The sequence below is a fragment of the Corylus avellana genome, chromosome ca11 (assembly GCF_901000735.1).
Source record: "Corylus avellana chromosome ca11, CavTom2PMs-1.0".
NCBI lineage: Eukaryota > Viridiplantae > Streptophyta > Magnoliopsida > Fagales > Betulaceae > Corylus > Corylus avellana.
In genome coordinates, this window is record NC_081551.1 from 13,960,105 (window position 1) to 13,978,441 (window position 18,337).

The 18,337-nt window shown below is 35.1% G+C and overlaps 1 long non-coding RNA gene across 1 annotated transcript; it reads right to left on the reverse strand.

Moving 5' to 3' along the window:
- Positions 1–10,704: 10,704 nt before the first annotated feature.
- Positions 10,705–12,054, reverse strand: LOC132165281 (uncharacterized). Its single transcript, XR_009438482.1, has 3 exons — positions 12,034–12,054; positions 11,353–11,381; positions 10,705–10,841 (listed from the first exon to the last, which is right to left on the reverse strand). It is a non-coding gene; the product is annotated as an uncharacterized LOC132165281 (long non-coding RNA).
- Between the last annotated feature and the right edge of the window lie 6,283 nt (positions 12,055–18,337).

An 18,337-nucleotide genomic window follows, 5' to 3' on the forward strand; every position in this document is an offset into this window, starting at 1 on the left:
TCTCTTCCTCAAATTACAAACCAGCACTTTTAAAGGAAAAAAAAAAAAATCATCAAACAACAAAGCATGCTCACTAGAATACAACAATGTTGAAAATATATTAATCAATGCTTCTACGAGACTTCACTCCATGACTCAAGTCATTGCAAAAGAAATTCTAATTTCCACCATCGAACTAGTACTTGCTAAATTTTAAAACAAATGCATCCTTGTGAGAATTTTGGTACTATATCGATGCTCTAGTGAGGTAAATAGCTAGCCATCACTAGTAATTCAATCGGGTCCGACACTAGGTAATCAACACCACTAGCGATACTATAGGGTGTGATAGTCATCCGTGGATGGTTGTGATGGTCACTATGGACAATGGATACAAGGTAAACTAACACCTTTAACTTTGGCAGGACAGACATGTGATTTTAAGTGCCCCAAAAAAGTCAACCTTCAATCCCTATAAAAACCTAAAAACTCTAGGAGAAACCATTTGCGTGATTTCTCAGCCTCCATGAGTGTCAGAGTGAAGGGAGAAGAGAAATGACCTTAAACTTGAGGTTTCTATCAGTCCCAATGAAAGAATCTTGTTCTTTTCAACCATTTTCTCAACATAAAACCTATGACTTTTCAAACCCATTATTTTCATTCTATGTTTTTTCTTTATACATGTTATTTAATTATTTAAGTCATGTTTTGGGACTTAATGGATTGTTTTCAAGAGAAAAATATTATTTCATATAAGGTTTTCAAATGGAAGTTATTTTATGAATTGAATTATGACTCTAAAAGAAAAGTTTATAATTTTATATGAGAAGATTTATGATTTTATGAGATGAATATTTCAAACACCTATTCAAAGTATTTTAAACTCTCTCTCTCTCTCTCTCTCTCTCTCTATGACACACACACACTCACACTTATATAGAGATAAAGAATCTTTTGTATGAATGTTATTGAAGAGCATTATGGTAACCAAGGTAAAACCTTTAATGATTTTGATATTAAAGGCAGAACTTTGATACCTAAATAAATTGTTGAATGTTTTTGAGAGTTATGGAATCCCATGGATGTTTGAATTTGATTGGTTGCATACTAGGGGCTCGGAATGACCTTATAATAGGTGTTGGATCGGGTTAGAATTGACCCTTGCTTAGGCAAGGCCGATTCTTGATAGGATAGGAACGATCCCTGGTGTAGCACTGCCTTTAAATAACAAGGCATAAATGAAAATATTTAATTTCACACGTGGCATTACTACATACATTAGAGATAATCGATCTCTAATTTAATAGAAAACCTTAATGGATAACATTGCAAACTTTTTAAACTTGGATACACGAAATTATAATATTTTAAAGTTGAAGAGGGTGATTGCAAATTTGATGAAATATTAAGGGGGGTAAATAAAGTTTCCCATAAATAAAAGAGGTGATCTAGAGTATTCAAGGTATGTAAAAGGTGTACAAAAATCTAAGCAATAGAGTAAGTTGAAGAGGGTGATTACAAATTTGATGAAAGATTAAAGGGGGTAAATAAAGTTTCCGTAAATAAAATAGGTGATCTAGAGTATTCAAGGTATGTAAAAGGTGTACAAAAATCTAAGCAATGGATATGACATATTATAACTTTTAAATATATATTGATAATGTTCCAAAATATATTCCTAGTTTGAAAGCGTGAAATTTTTATTAGTCATTTTTATATGTAATGTATTCTATTAATTATAACATGTCATGTTTCTAAGGGGTGAGTTTCATTCTAAATAATATATATGATACACATTTCTATGCAAGAAATGACCTTACACAAAAGTCATTGTATTTCAACAACTATTTTTTTTTTTTAACAAATATTTTCATTTGAACAAAGAGTTGTTGTAAAAGCAATATATACATGTGTAATTCAATCGGTCAAGTTTTGGTAATACTTCCAAAGTGACTTGAATCGTAGCAATTCAAAAGAGAAAATATGAGCAGACTTGTAGGGGTGCTAATTACCTTTTTGTTGATTGTTCCACTTCTCGTGCAAGCCAATGACTATCTTATATATGATTCAAAGTGCTTTATGAATTGCTTTGAAGGAAATGAGTGCATGAAGTATAAACATCGATATAGAGTATATAGGTGTTATCTATGTTGTATATTTGAGTGCGTTATTTGACCAAATAATACCTCCAACACATGAGCACCAACTTTGGATCTACTATATATCTAGTATGAACTTTCACCCTAAGCTTCCTCGCTTTCTCTCTTTCTCTATGCACAACAAAATTACATGGACATGCATATAGATATATATGCACAACAAAATAGTACAATTACTATACAAAAGATTAATATCTGAAATATTATTCAAGTGAAGCCTTGATTATAATTATTCAATGTATGATTCCATCATAAGTGAAATTTCAACACTACTGTTATTCAATTATCTTAAGAATATATACCAATAATTTGTGGGTTGTAAGAAGAGACTATTTTTTAGGATAGATGAAATGTGATTAACATTATAAACGGTCACACTTTTATGGAGTTACTTGAGAATCACAATGAATCTATACGATGGTGGACACTTAACTGAGTTAAGATGGTAGTCTTCCAATGGAACTCTGTGCGCTTAAGCTAGAGGCTAAGGGAAGAATAACAAATTATTAATATTAGGTATTGATGAATGCCAAATATTGCATATTTGGACCCCTTAATTTGCATTTGCTAAGCCTTTAGCTGTAACGCCCCGATATTTGAACTAGCAAATATCGAAGTCGTGACGCTGCAACTTTAGAAAATACAATCTTACAGCGGAGTATGTATATTTTTTTTTTTTCTTTTTCTATGACCTAGTAATAACTTACACAACACAGTTGAGCTGACTGAAATACCTCGAGGTGATATATTATTAAATAAAATAGAAACATGGTTTTCATTACAACATATGTACACACTAGGTGTACCAAATATATGCCACAGACGACACCTAAATTAACATAGTAATATCTATTAAGTTTACACACATCACCATACATAATAAAAGCGATTAACATAAATGAGACTTGCTCCATAGAGTAAGCATAAATCCTGCAGCAGATGGTCTATCAACCATCAAAACCAGTAAAAGGACCATCGTCCTCACTTTCTATCCCTGCATCAAGATCTATGTAAAGATGACGTTATCATATTTACATAGGCAAACAAGTGAGTAATCTATTTTCCTAGATATAAAGACTAAAAAGACTAGTTTGAACAAATAAGATTAAAGACTAAAATATATAATAATGAATGAGTTGTGAATGCAGCGTAATGACAGATTAGTTTGTGTTTTATGATAATCTTTCTTCAGACCTCTTCTCATGAGCTCTCAGCCCGCTTACGTCCGTTATGTCCCTCACACTTTAGAGGTTTACCTGTTTGGTGCTGGCAACTACACCGCCCCAGCTTAGTTATATATTAGGCCTGTTGGACGGTTATATACCCCCATCCACTGAGATACCGACAGTTCCTCGCGGCAATCCACCCAGCTTGTTCTTAAGGTGGCTATCTTATCAGCCCATTTTATTAGACACATTATGCAGCAGTTGTATTGCAAAATTATATCAATAAGACAAAATAAGAATTCCTATAACAATAAAACAAAGCTAGTACTCAGTAAGTATATCCATACTTACTCTCCTTAGTGTAGTATTCTGCTCCACTTCTGCACATAATACATACATACAAACAATACTTAGTTCATCCTCCAATAATAAAATTGTTTAAAGACCCTCATCTTTTTATATTTATTTATTATCCGTCACTTCATCTTTATTTACTCATTTTATTATATTAATCTAAGATAGTCATTTATAACTAGTTAAATGACTGAATGTAAATGTTAAATGCATATTTCGGGGATGAGATCAAATGGTCCTTACCGCCAGAAATATGAACAGAAATTTAAATGACATAAAAGAAATGACTGAATGTAAATGTTAAATGCATATTTCGGGGATGAGATCAAATGGTCCTTACCGCCAGAAATATGAACAGAAATTTAAATGACATAAAAGAAATGACTGAATGTAAATGTTAAATGCATATTTCGGGGATGAGATCAAATGGTCCTTACCGCCAGAAATATGAACAGAAATTTAAATGACATAAAAAGAAATGACTGAATGTAAATGTTAAATGCATATTTCGGGGATGAGATCAAATGGTCCTTACCGCCAGAAATATGAACAGAAATTTAAATGACATAAAAGAAATGACTGAATGTAAATACTGTAAAGTAAATAATATATAGATAATATTATAAGTCCTTAATTGATTTTGTCCGCTAGCTCTTTATTATTAATTCACTTGTATCCATTACTTTATTTTACATTATACACTTTATTGGGTCTTTAAACAATTAAATGAGGACAAGTAATAAAAGCTATAAATCATGATATTTATACATGAAACACTTACCCAATAATCCGTAGAAGTAAAACTCCACCAAATCTTCTCTAGGTAGCTAGTTTTAGAAAAACACTTGAACACTACAAGAAAGATCTAGGCTATATGGTTTTTGACTAGACCTAAGAAATAAAATGAAAGGAGGAGCAAACAATTTTATTTGTTCTAAGATTGTAAATAAAAAGCAAGTGAAAGTGACTATAGCTTAGGCTCTATTTATAAGAGAATGAATGGTTATGATTTATTTTTAAACCTTTGATCTAAGGGTTGAGATGTATTTAACCATAAGAATGCACCTAGTCCATATTTCATACTCTATACCAAATAGTATTTTCGTCCAAAATGAGGGCAGTGCATTCCAATCCATTTTTCAATGTCCAAACATACTCTGATTGACATGAAATTTTGAGAGTAGATAGAGGACTTCGAGACAAACATTTTATATTTTTGGTTCGACTACATCCGAGTTCGTTTGAGTCTATTTTTGGCCTATACAAGGTTTCCAATTCAACTTAGGCTTTAACTATTTGCATTCCCACTTGGCCACTTACCTTGTTAAATCATTATAATCATGATATTTACTATAATCATGATTACTAGAAGACTTTAAGCTTTCAACAAAGGTGACTAGCCTTGGTATCTTTCTTTAGCAGTTTTAATCCCATTTAGACAGTATGAAAATTAAGACACTGCTTTTTAGGCTAAAAACTACAAAGTTTCAAATTAATTTCTAACTTCACTAAACACCAATATAAATAATTTATTTACTAGATTGTTTTTAATTATGCCCATAAACATATTAGTGAAGCTAAATTTTAGAATTGAATGGATATACAAAAGATGTCAAAAATCAATGTAATATACATGTAACACTAAATAGTTATTAAATAACATTAATCCACATATCATTGATCTAATTTATTCATTTATTCTTTTAATCTATTTAATATTGTTTATATGAGAGTTTTTAAAATCTAGGTCGTTACATTCTACCCACCTTATTGGAATTTCGTCCCCGAAATTAAGCATTCAATTTATCACATAACCCCAATATGAGCGACTCAGATTTTATTGTAACGTCTAAGCCTTAGTCATATTTTACACTTAGGTACTACACTTTTATACAGTACCATGATTTATCTACCAACTCAAAACATCAATCGGAGCATTTAATAATATCACTTCTTATCTCCAAGGTATCCCTAAACTTTTGTAGTTTTGAACAATAGCCATATAAGCAATCATAAAATGCCATTTACCGTGTATATATATATGCACTTACCGAGTGATATATCCGGTTAGAATAAATGTGGATATTTGTCCTGCATTTCTCGTTCTAGTTCCCGAGAAGCTTTCTATGTCGTGATTACGCCAGAGAACCTTAACTAGAGCAATGGTTTTTGTTCTGAGTTTCTGTTCCTTTCGATCCAGAATTTGTACCGGTAGTTCCTCATACCTTAAATTTGCTTGAATCTGAAGTGGTTCAAAATCAATAACGTGCAGGGGATCATGTACATATCTTCTTAATGTTGATACATGGAACACGTCGTGCACCTCTGCTAGCTCAGGTGGTAACTCAACTCGGTATGCTACTGGTCCTACAATTTCGGTTATTAAGAAGGGGCCAACATACCTTGGACTTAACTTTCCCTTTTTACCGAAATGCATCACGCCTTTCATTGGTGATACTTTCAGGAATACTTGATCGCCAACTTCAAAATTCACCAGACGATGTCCTTTGTCAGCATAACTCTTTTGACGGCTTTGAGCTGTTAACACCCTTTTTCGAATTAATACCACCTTGTCTTTAGTGTCTTGGATTATCTCTGGTCCCACCAATTGCCTTTCACCAACTTCATCCCAATAAAGTGGCGATCTGCATTTGCGTCCATAGAGGGCTTCGTATGGTGCCATACCAATAGTTGCCTGGAAACTATTGTTATAAGCAAACTCGACTAAAGGTAAATATTGGATCCACTTACCTTTGAAATCGAGTACGCACATTCTTAGCATGTCCTCCAAGATTTGAATGGTCCTTTCCGACTGACCATCCGTTTGTGGATGATAAGCTGTACTAAGTTTCAACTTTGTCCCCATTGCTTCATGTAGACATTGCCAAAAATGAGAAGTGAATCGCGCATCCCAATCAGAAACAATAGAAGCAGGTATCCCATGCAACCTGACTATTTCTCTTATATACAATTCCGCTAGCTCCGACACAGAATTAGTGATTTTATATGGAATGAAATGAGCACTTTTGGTTAGTCTATCAATAACAACTCAAATAGAATCATACCCTTTCGATGTCTTTGGTAAACCAACCACAAAGTCCATCGCAATCTAGTCCCACTTCCATTTTGGAATGTCAAGCGGTTGAAGGGGGCCGGCTGGCCTTTGGTGTTCAGCTTTTACCTGCTGGCAAGTAGCGCATTGTGCTACAAAAACCGCAATATCCCTCTTCATGCCATTCCACCAAAATCTTTCTTTCAGGTCTTGGTACATCTTCGTATTCCCTGGATGCACTGTGTATCGGGACTTGTGTGCCTCGCTAAGGATATCGCTCCTTAATTTAGCATCACTAGGTATAACTACCCTGGTATCTCCGGTTCTTAGTAAGTTATCATTGGTAAAATGGAAACACGGAGCTTTACCTTGATTTGCTTTCTCCATAAGCTCTTGTAGTTCAGGATCGTTCTCTTGAGCTAACTTGATCCGGTCTGCAGTCAATGGTCGGATTATGAGGGCTGCTATTGCGGCATCATCATCACTTGGAGCGACTTCAAGTTGAATCATGCCAAGTTGCTTGGCAAGTTGGTCAGGAGAATGGAGTTTCGGAGTTTACCCTTTGCGACTTCCTACTTAGAGCGTCAGCAACTACGTTTGCCTTTCCTGGGTCGTACAAAATATAACAGTTGTAGTCTTTTAACAATTCTAACCACCTACGTTGCCTCATATTCAATTCTTTTTGAGAGAAAATGTACTTCAGGCTTTGGTGATCCGTGTAGATTTCTACTTTCTCACGAAAAAGATAATGTCTCCAGATTTTTAAAGCAAAAACTATTGCTGCAAGTTCTAAGTCATGAGTAGGATAATTTCTCTCATGGTCTTTTAATTGTCTTGAAGCATAAGCAATTACCTTATCTTGCTGCATAAGTACGCATCCTAGTCCTTTGAGTGATGCATCACTATAGACTGTAAATTTCTCACCCTCTATTGGAAGAATAAGAACGGGCGCGGATACTAATCTCTGTTTGAGCTCTTGAAAATTCGCTTCGCATGCGTCGCTCCACACAAAGTGAGCGTTCTTCTTTGTTAAAGAGGTTAATGGACCAGAAAGAGTGGAGAAACCTTTGACGAACCTCCGGTAGTAGCCAGCCAATCCCAAGAAACTGCGAATCTCATGGACGTTCGTCGGTCGTTCCCAGTTGACAACAGCTTCTACTTTGTTAGGATCAACTGCTATACCATCTTTTGAGATCATGTGTCCCAAAAATGAGACTTCCTCTAGCCAAAACTCACATTTCTTGAGTTTGGCAAACAACTGCTTTTCTCTCAGAACTCCCAATATTGTTTTCAAATGTTCGCCATGGTCTTGATGATTGGTGGAGTACACCAAAATGTCATCAATGAATACTACTACGAACCAATCAAGATACATATGAAACACACGATTCATTAGATCCATAAATACCGATGGAGCATTTGTCACTCCAAACGGCATGACTAGGAATTCGTAGTGGCCATACCTCGTCCGAATTGCCGTCTTTTGTACATCTCCTTCTTTAACTTTGAGTTGATGGTATCCGGATCGAAGATCAATCTTCGAGAACACTTTAGCTCCCTTTAATTGATCAAATAGATCATCGATACGAGGTAAAGGATATTTGTTCTTGATTGTGACACGGTTTAGCTCGCGGTAGTCTATACATAGCCGCATAGACCCGTCTTTCTTTTTCACAAACAGAACTGGCGCTCCCCATGGCGATACACTCGGGCGTATTAGTCCTCTGTTTATCAATTCTTGGAGTTGTTCCTTCAGCTCTTTCAACTCAGCTGGCGCCATCCGGTAAGGTGCCTTGTAAATAGGTTGCGTTCCTGGTATTACGTCGATGGAGAACTCAATCTCATGATCAGGTGGCAAACCATGAGATGCTTCGGCGAAGACGTCGGAGTATTCGCACACTATTGGAATGTCTTCCAGTTTTCGTTCGCCTTTTGGCTTAGCTGTAACATAAGCCAAAAATGCCAACGCACCTTGTCGAATATTTTTCTTTGTTTGAATTGCTGAGAGAAGGGGTGGGGTAGCCCGAACTCGAGTACCATGAAACCTAAATTCTTCAACACCTGGTGGATGAAAAATAACCTCTTTTTCTCTACAGTTTATACATGCATAGTATCTTGCCAACCAATTCATTCCTAAGAGTATATCATACCCGAGGGATTTTAAAACAACAAGGTTAGCAGGAAGGACTCTACCCTTTATCATTATTGGGTAGTTCATTACTATCCTATTACATGTTATCCTTTCTACTCCTGGTGTTTGTACTGACAAATCTTGCTCTAATGGTTGTGTACTTATGTGACAAATCTTAGCGTATGGTGCAGAAATGAATGAATGTGTTGCTCCAGAATCAAAGAGAGTACACACAAGAGTACTAAATAGAGGAATGGTACCTGTCACTACTTCATTGTTTGCTTCATCATTCTCGTCGTCATCCACAGGGGTCAACGTATATACTCTCGCCTGAGCAAGCCTTCTTTGTTGAAAGTTATTCCTTTGTGCTCCAGCTTCTCTCGTGGTATTCATCGAACAATCCTTCTTAAAATGCCCCTTTTGACCACATCGAAAACAGCCGGTACTTTCGCTCCTGCAATCTCCAAAATGCATTTTTCCACATTTGGGACAAGCAACCTTCTGACTTCCTACTGGAGGAGAAAAATTCTTGTGATCCGCCGGTTTGGAGCCAGTCCCTACGACAAATCGTTTGGAGGGATAGGATGCCTGAGGCATTGACCGTTTCCTATGTTCGTAAGCTGCAGATGTCTCACGAATTGCCCTCTCAGCAAGGGATGCTACGTTTACTAATCGAGCATAGTTTTTGATCTCATGGCATACAACTCTTTCCTTGATACGAGAGTTAAGGCCATTTTCAAAACGTTCTGTCTTTGATACTTCGTCAGGAATAAGATTAATACCAAACCTGGCTAACTCAGTGAATTTAATTGAGTATTGTTTCACTGACATAGTACCTTGCACCAAGTTCTGAAATTCAATAGCTCTTAACTGCTTTTGAGACCTTGGGAAATATTGCCTATTGAATTCCTCAACAAACCTTCCCATGTGATAACAACACCAAGTCCTATCAACTCTACCTGGGATTTCCACCATTTAAGGGCTTCACCAGTTAGCCTTAATACGGTGTATGTCAGCTTTTCCTCATTTGTACACTTGAGCGTGTCGTGCAGCAGTTGGATATCTGAAATCCAAGCTTCAGCTACTGTATGTCCTTGAGTCCCATTGAAAGTACGAAACTGCTGATCAGTAAAGTCACGCATCGAGCAACCGATATGCTGGACTGGTGCAACAGGTTGAGACATCCGTGAAATTGCTTATGTGAATTGCCTAGTAATATCGCCCATAAATTGGACTAATGTTGGGTGTACACCATCATGGAATGCTGGTGGTGGAGGTGGAGGTGGTATTTCATTGGTTTCATTATGAGGTGCTTCACCTTCCTCAACGACAGGGGGATCACGTCTTCGTACCAGAATTTTGTACAAATTAATTAACGACTTATCTATATCAAGGCAAACAACAAAATCACTCAAACATGTAAATAGCATATTTAGGCTTCTATCGCTAATACTTTATTCTCAAACAAAAGTTTTTATAAAAAGTTGTGAGTATTTTATTTAGTGAAGCTCTTGTGTTGTATACCCTAGTCTAGTATGATACTAACTTTCCCATAGAGCAAACCGCTCTGATACCATAATGTAACGCCCCGATATTTGAACTAGCAAATATCGAAGTCGTGACGCTGCAACTTTAGAAAATACAATCTTATAGCGGAGTATGTATATTTTTTTCTTTTTCTATGACCTAGTAATAACTTACACAACACAGTTGAGCTGACTGAAATACCTCGAGGTGATATATTATTAAATAAAATAGAAACATGGTTTTCATTACAACATATGTACACACTAGGTGTACCAAATATATACCATAGACGGCACCTAAATTAACATAGTAATATCTATAAAGTTTACACACATCACCATACATAATAAAAGCGATTAACATAAATGAGACTTGCTCCATAGAGTAAGCATAAATCCTGCAGCAGATGGTCTATCAACCATCAAAACCAGTAAAAGGACCATCGTCCTCACTTTCTATCCCTGCATCAAGATCTATGTAAAGATGACGTTATCATATTTACATACACAAACAAGTGAGTAATCTATTTTCCTAGATATAAAGACTAAAAAGACTAGTTTGAACAAATAAGATTAAAGACTAACATATATAATAATGAATGAGTTGTGAATGCAGCGTAATGACAGATTAGTTTGTGTTTTATGATAATCTTTCTTCAGACCTCTTCTCATGAGCTCTCAGCCTGCTTACGTCCGTTATGTCCTTCACACTTTAGAGGTTTACCTGTTTGGTGCTGGCAACTACACCACCCCAGCTTAGTTATATATTAGGCCTGTTGGACGGTTATATACCCCCATCCACTGAGATACCGACAGTTCCTCGCGGCAATCCACCCAGCTTGTTCTTAAGGTGGCTATCTTATCAGCCCATTTTATTAGACACATTATGCAGCAGTTGTATTGCAAAATTATATCAATAAGACAAAATAAGAATTCCTATAACAATAAAACAAAGCTAGTACTCAGTAAGTATATCCATACTTACTCTCCTTAGTGTAGTATTCTGCTCCACTTCTGCACATAATACATACATACAAACAATACTTAGTTCATCCTCCAATAAGAAAATTGTTTAAAGACCCTCATCTTTTTATATTTATTTATTATCCGTCACTTCATCTTTATTTACTCATTTTATTATATTAATCTACGATAGTCATTTATAACTAGTTAAATGACTGAATGTAAATGTTAAATCCATATTTCGGGGATGAGATCAAATGGTCCTTACCGCCAGAAATATGAACAGAAATTTAAATGACATAAAAGAAATGACTGAATGTAAATGTTAAATGCATATTTCGGGGATGAGATCAAATGGTCTTTACCGCCAGAAATATGAACAGAAATTTAAATGACATAAAAGAAATGACTGAATGTAAATAATGCATATTTCGGGGATGACATCAAATGGTCCTTATCGCCAGAAATATGAACAGAAATTTAAATGACATAAAAGAAATACCTAAATGTAAATACTGTAAAGTAAATAATATATAGATAATATTATAAGTCCTTAATTGATTTTGTCCACTAACTCTTTATTATTAATTCACTTGTATCCATTACTTTATTTTACATTATACGCTTATTGGGTCTTTAAACAATTAAATGAGGACAAGTAATAAAAGCAATAAATCATGATATTTATACAAGAAACACTTACCCAAAAATCCTTAGAAGTAAAGCTCCACCAAATCTTCTCTAGCTAGCTAGTTTAGAAAAACATTTGAATACTACAAGAAAGATTTTAGGCTATATGGTTTTTGACTAGAACTAGAAATAAAATGAAAGGAGGAGCAAACAATTTTACTTGTTCTAAGATTGTAAAAACTTAAGTGAAAGTGAATTTAGCTAAAGCTATATTTATAAGAGAATGAATGGTTAGGATTTATTTTTACACATTTGATCTAAGGGTTGAGATGTATTTAACCAAAAGAATGAACCTAGTCCATATTTCATGCTCTATACCAATTAGAATTTTCGTCCAAAATGAGGGCAGTGTATCCCGATCCATTTTTCAATGTCCAAACGTACTCCGATTGACATGAAATTTTGAGAGTAGATAGAGGACTCCGAGACAAACATTTTATATTTTTTGTTCGACTTCATCCAAGTTCGTTTGAGTCTATTTTTGGCTTATACAAAGTTTCCAATTCAACTTAGGCTTTAACTATTTGCATTCCCACTTGGCTACTTGCCTTATTAAATCATTATAATCATGATATTTACTATAATCATCATTACTAGAAGACTTTAAGCTTTCAACAAAGGTGGCTAGCCTTGGTATCTTTCTTTAACAGTTTTAATCCCATTTAGACAGTATGAAAATTAAGACACTGCTTTTTAGGCCAAAAACTACAAAGCTTCAAATTAATTTCTAACTTCACTAAACACCAATATAAATAATTTATTTACTAGATTGTGTTTAATTATGCTCATAAACATATTAGTGAAGCTAAATTTTAGAATTGAATGGATATACAAAAGATGTCAAAAATCAATGTAATATACATGTAACACTAAATAGTTATTCAATAACATTAATCCACATATCATTGATCTAATTTATTCATTTAATCTATTTAATATTGTTTATATGAGAGTTTTTAAAATCTAGGTTGTTACATTAGCTTTAGTATTTTTTGATCTTTTTTGTTAGTTTTGGTGTTTTGATGTGTTGCAGGTCATTAAGAGAAAACTGCGGTTTGAGGGTGGAAATAAGCAAAATAATTGAAGATCCCTGGAAGTGCGATCGAGCGCACGGAGCGACGATCGAGTGCACCTGCGCTCGACCGCAAGCACGGCGCGCTCGAGCGCACGACCGCGTCAGCCCTAGCATGCATCGTTTAAGTGCAGCGCCGTAGGAGCCTTGAAAGAAAAACCGAGTGCGCTCGAGCGCACTCACGCTAACCTGGCAGCGCTGAACCCTAGTTTTTTATTATTTATATACAACTTTTTCTCTTGTAATGGGCATTAGGAGATGCCGTTTTAAGCTGAAATACGACGTATTGCTGTGGGGAAGCTTTTGCTTTGTTTTCCATTGTAAGTTTTATTTCTCTGATAATGACAATTCAATTTTTGTTTGTTATTGTTATCATGAGAGGCTAAATCTTTCAACTAAGGTTGAAGATGAAGCTTCGTCATTGACAAACTCATGTATGCTCGTATTTACTTTATACAATTTTGACTTTGAATAAGGATGTTGTGGATTTTCATTCAATTGGTTGATTTATATCTTTTAATTGAATGTGATGAACTGTCATGTGTTGGAGTTGGATATTTGATGTGTTTCATCCTTCTGATACATCAATTCATTCGATTGAAATCGGATATCCTTTGTGATTCGTTAACCAAACGGATACATAGGATGATTTAATTTCAAATCGGATAATTGTTGTGATTTGTAAAAATGGGTGGATTCATTGAATGATTTAAACTTGATATATGTAAAAAAATCAAACAACAGTTTGAGCACAATAGTTTGTCGATTGTAGGAACAAATACGAGGATACAGAGTTAACATTTGGCGAAGTGAATTCTAAAACCTTAGTGTTCTTTACCATTTTATTTCATCATTTTCTTTAGTTTATATTTTATTTTTGCACGACAAAAATTACAAAATTCGGAACTAGGTTAAAATAGAATTGGTTTAAATAGAAATTGGTTTACCCAACACAAATCCCTGTGGATCGACCTCGCACTTGCACACGCTGTACTGCACGCGACTCGTGCGCTTGCGAGTACAATTAAATTTGTACATCAAGTATGAATCCATAATAATTATGTGGAAAATTCTATAGATATTAACAAATGTCAATTATCTTTCTTTGTTTTAAAATATCTTTTTGAAGACACTTTTTTTTTTTTTGCCCTACTTGGATTTCTTTCCATCTATTGCTGCATTTTCTTTTGCTAGAGGTGCATGTTAGCTAATATTACTGGGTAGACACGGGCTTCCTTTTATTTTTCATTTTTTTTCCTAGGGTGGCAAATATTGTCACAAAAACATTTTGAAAATGCACATTTTCCACCTGAATTTCGAACATATATGATAATAAAATGTTACACTTAAAATTTTTATAGCATTAATATATGCTATGTTTTTATCATCTAGAATGAGATAGCCTAAGAGACATAAATGATTGACTTTATTATTTCATGCATTATGACTTTTGCAATTTATATTAATCATCAGCTGTATGATTACTCTTATTTTGTACCGATAGTTCTATGACGAATCACACATAAACTCAAATACAAAAGTGTTACGAGAATGGATTTTTATGCAGAACAATTATTAATATTATGATATATTAAAATATATGATATGGTATGATATTTTATTGTATTTATTTTTCTTTGATATTGTCTTTATTTTATTCCATGCTAGTCCTCATTTTATTCCATGTAAGAGTCTTGTTGACTCAATCCTAGTTTATATTTCAATAAGAGCTGATGATTCAGCCCTAGAAAATATTGTAATAGTTTGCCTATTTCAAGGCCATTATGTCATGAATAAAGCAGAAAATTATTCCAAACTTTGTGTTTGAAAAGGTTTTAGGTTCTTGTTGTGCCGAATACTACCAAATTAATAGATAATAATCGGTATATTTTAACTCGCAAGTGCACAAGATCAAAACAGTAGTATAGGGTGCAAGTACGAGATCATTCCCACGAGGATTAGTAAATTTTGATTAAAATTAATTTTGCAATTAAAACAAGAGAAAAGATTGATTTTTGATTCAACAAGAATAAAAGGTAGGTCTTTGATATCCACCACTAATTAGACTAATTAAGATAACAATATGCTAATGCGCCAATCATACTAGTATATTTAATGTTTGCCAACCTAAGGGTATGTGTGTATACTCCTTAAGCTATTGACCTCCCTAAGCAATGAATTAGGCATGGGTGTATACTCTAATTCTTTTCTTTCTCAAATGATTTAACATGGGTGTATACTAAGTTCTTTTTTAAGAAAACATTAATTCAATAGAAATCGACAAATACATGAGGCCTAGGGCATGGGTGTATACTCTCGGTTCCCCATATTGATTACCCTAAGAATCCGCAAAGATATCTTTTGTTACTCTATTAAACCTAGGACTTGATCATCCAAATTGACTTAAATAACTAATTTATACCATATGCATATGCTAGCCACACGCATTCATATGAGAAATTCAATAAAGCAGGAAATAATCAGGTTAAGCATCACAATATGATTATCACAAAGGCGCCAATATTGAAATATTAAAAAGATATGATTAAGGCTTCAATGTAGCCCTACGAAAGTATTTAGTTATACATAAGTTTGATACTAATCATGTTCATAATAAAATAAATAGGAAAAGAATAAACCTGGAAAAACGCTCCTTGAAGAGCCGCAAATTCTTCTTCTAGAGATTGTGTATCTTTTTCTATGTTTACAAGCATATTTGTAGAGGTTAGGGAAAACCTAGAAGCACTTAGAAACCCTAGAAATCGTAGAATAAACCCTAAAGCTCTTTCCAAAATAAGGCCAGCCGCCACATTGTTCTCTGGCGCACGGGTGTGCTCGATCGCAGGGATGGTGCGCTGGATTGCACAGCTACTATCGATCTTGGTGTCGGGCGCTCGAGTGTTGGTGAGCACGAGCTTAGGTCTCTTGCGCTCAATTGCAGTTCCAGCCAATTTACACTTTAATTCCAAAATATCCAGGAATGCCTCATGTTCTTCCATGACCTATAAAAACATAAAAAACACAAAAGGAAGTAAAATTGCACAAACTAACACAACTAAATCAAATATAAATTAAGGGGCTAAAATATGGATATTTTAGCACTTAACACACCCCCAAACTTACATATTGCTAGTCCCTTAGCAATACAAAACTAAAATTAAAATGAAAAATAGAAAACAAAAAGATAAATCCATCTTTCGTGGGATGTACGATTGCATTTAGCAAATGCAACAAGCCTTTTAAACCCCTAGGCATTCCCTAGAGGACGAGCGAAGTCTCGTGAGGGTTCTCTAGGAATGTTACCCACAAACATTGTGCAAATTTCATGTTATCCAAAAATTGAAGTGTCACTCAAAACCATGGTTTTGGCAAGCTTAAAAAGATAAACTCCATCTTCTCAATGAATTGGAATTTTAAAATTTAATTACACAAGATAGGCTAAGGCATCACAAGTTTGAAACAGTGTAAAGTGAACTAGCACATAAATATGAAGCTTCCAATTATTTCCAATGTGCAATATCTCAATATCTCAAAGTTCACTCAAATCCCCATCAGAATGAATAACTATGGATTAATTTTTTTTTTTTGGTCAGGCTGTGCAATGCTTGGTTCCCTTAAGCTTTCTAATTGACCCATGTAAAGAGTGTTAAGTCAATAACTCCCAAACCAGGTGGTTTTAGGGCATTTGGTACACCCATAAGGACTTACTAATTTGAGTCAAAAAGGCTATGAAACCAAACTAATCATGACATTAACCAAATCAAAATTTTTCTCCTTTTAATGTGAACACTCATTGCTTAATGATGCAAGAAGTCCAGTTACTTAGTGAAAAGCTTATCCATGATCTTTTTTTTTTTTTTTTTTTTTTTTTATATCATGCCAAAGTAACATCTAGCAAGTCATTCAGTTTCACCCAAGACATCGAAACATACACATCAGACTCTCATGTCATACCCCCCAAATTATGTGCAAATGTGCATGTGTTAGATCAGATCAAACAGGTGAATTCTTAGATGCCTAAAGAAAGTAACCAAACCGAAAAACTCTATCATCAGATCATGTGTTCAAAATTTTAAGCTCACCAATGAAATCAAATCACAAGTATTCAGATCAGCCAACTTTTAAGACAAACATGAACATGCAATTTTTTTTTAAAATTAAATTGGACGAAGTGTGTGTAAGTCTCTTCCATACCCCCAAACTTAAATTATACATTGTCCCCAATGTGTATATAGCATGTAAAGAATTTACCCGGGAGATGGACGAAACTGTCTGGAATAGCATGTCTCAAAACACACCCCCAAACTTGAACTGAAGCACACTTGTCCCTGTAAAACAAAATACTAAAATAACGACGGAAAACAAAAATAAACTAATAACATAAAAATAAAAATCAAATCAAATCAAATAAAGAAATACAAAGGATATGTTGTGGGGTGCCTCCCATGAGTGCTAAGTTTAACGTTTTCTGCTAGATTGTGGTCCTCCCCTCATTGTTGTCCTGAAGATGATGCCTTCAAAGGTGGTGGTAGTTGGTCTAGAATGGATCGTAGCAAAGCATCTTGTGCCTATAACAAGTCTCCTTGCTTCTGTAGTAGTTCTTCTTGTGCCTTTAAACGTTGTGCAACCAAGAACTATTCCTCCCGAGCTTCCAGTCTCTGGTCAGCTAGCTCATATGGGAGGAATGAAAACTCATCACAGATGTAATGGTACTCAGATATGCCCATGGTGATGGTCTCCTTTTCCCCAGCCAGCGCAGCTGCAGGTTCATCCACATCCATAGGTTCATCCTCCTCCATCTCCGCCTCTGCTGCTGGCACCCTAGGTACCCTTGGCATGTGTGAGCAGCTTTAGTTCCATTGGATGCTGCCAAATTTTGGATGTTCTTTGACAGGTCCATCTTTTGAGGTGCCCTTAATGCCTTTCTTCTGTAGTATGTAAGTGATGAGAAACAGAAATGGTAATCTCCATTTGTTGGTACCGGTTGCTCCTCCTACATGTACCCCTTCCTAAAACGTATGAATCTTGCTCCAGATGAGCACAGGAATGGAATAACAAAGGCCTTTATGAAAGGCGTAGAGTGCTAGGAGGAACATTTCTCGCCTTTGAGTTTTGTGTCCTAAGGGAAAGGCATTGCCATGCAGAGTAGAGTCCACAAGCTAGAGTCGTTGAGGAATCTTGGCCCTGTTGCCAGCATTGTTGTGCTTGTCTGTAAACTGCCCCTCACATATGTCCTCAATGATTT